The sequence below is a fragment of the Myotis lucifugus genome, unplaced genomic scaffold, assembly GCF_000147115.1.
Source record: "Myotis lucifugus unplaced genomic scaffold, Myoluc2.0 scaffold_26, whole genome shotgun sequence".
NCBI classification, from domain to species: Eukaryota; Metazoa; Chordata; class Mammalia; order Chiroptera; family Vespertilionidae; genus Myotis; species Myotis lucifugus.
The window spans coordinates 4,594,143-4,595,577 of record NW_005871074.1 but is presented as its reverse complement, the minus strand read 5'-3'; the positions used below and the strand labels follow the sequence as shown (position 1 = coordinate 4,595,577).

Genomic DNA, 1,435 nt, shown 5'->3' with positions numbered 1-1,435 from the left:
TTGAGGGGAATGACAACAGGATATTTTTTCTTTTTTCTAATTGTTATTTATTGGAGGGAGGGAGGGAGGGAGGGAGAGAGAGAGAGAGAAACATTGATTTGTTGTTCCACTTATATATGCATTCATTGGTTGATGAATGTGCCCTGACCTGGAATGGAGCCCGAGACCTTGGCATATTGAGATGACACTCTAACCAACTGACCTACCCTACCAGGGCAACAGGCCTTTTTTTTTTCTATAGAATATATTGAGGCACATAGGTTAAAAGTTTCTCAGACAAATTCATGACTAGAGCAAAAATGAGAGAGAGCTCAGAATTTCCCATTCCCCCCAAAGCTGAATTCTCAGATAGTCACACCCAATGAAATATTTCAACATATGTCCTTAGTCACTGCTATCATCATTGGCATCATCTCTGATACATCATTTAAGGGCGACTTCAATGACTGACTGCAGGAGTCAGATCTAGTAGGCTGGCCCGTGGCCATGTCCCCAGGTCATAGCAGAAGTCACAAATCCATACGGGCTTAGAGGCCTGGCTGGGAAGAAGAAATCTCTCTTCAGAGAAGGGCCCAAGGACAACAAAACCACACTTGTGGCAATGGTGATGAGGATTACCAGGTGTGAATTTTGCTTTCTGACAACACATCCTTACAGTTGCCTCAGAGTCAGGAACCCAGACAGCAGCAGGCTCATTACTGGGTGCCTTCCCACTTTTGGAGAGTAAATCAGTAGCTCATTTATTCATGTGATTCACCCACTCTGATTTCCCAGTGGCAGTGGCAGTGGCAGTGGCAGCATAGTCTGCAAATAATTTAGTTGGCGATTTGATAAGCCATCCATTCCCCAAGTCTCCCTCATCTTTGACGGAATCAATAGGGACATATTTCCAGGGGACTAATATGATGTTTATTATATTTTTTCTTCTTGATGACAGTAATGATACAAGAATATCATTACATAAAGAAAACTGTCTCGCGTTGGGCTTTTTTCTGCACAACTTAGTCAATACTTCAATCAGAACCTATCCGGTACAGTTAGGGGTTGACCAGCTGCTTCAAAAGACTTTTCTACTATATTTATACGTCTAGTATTTGCTTTACTGTTTGCCAAATAACCCACCATCTTTTGCTAATAGCCCTGTCCCCTGCTCCTGCCCAGGCCTCCTAGGGTGTGCGGCCAGCAACCAGGTGCAGCCTGGCAGATGGGTGGGCGGGGACCAGCTCAGGGGCTCACAGGTGACTCCCTCCCTGCCAAGTTGAACTCCACTTTGGCCACCCGGGCTGACCTCTCCTCTGCGCCTGCACGGGCAAGCCAGCAGAGCACCAGATTAATTAATGTTTAGACACAGCTAATCTTGTTAATAGAATTGTTCATCCTTTGTTGAACAAGAACACTGAAGACTTGTAAATGAGGACACTGAAGACTTTGGAGT

At 44.9% G+C, this 1,435-nt stretch overlaps 1 pseudogene; it reads right to left on the bottom strand.

Moving 5' to 3' along the window:
• Positions 1 to 384: 384 nt before the first annotated feature.
• On the bottom strand, positions 385 to 1,125 carry LOC102438283 (annotated as a pseudogene).
• Positions 1,126 to 1,435: the final 310 nt, after the last annotated feature.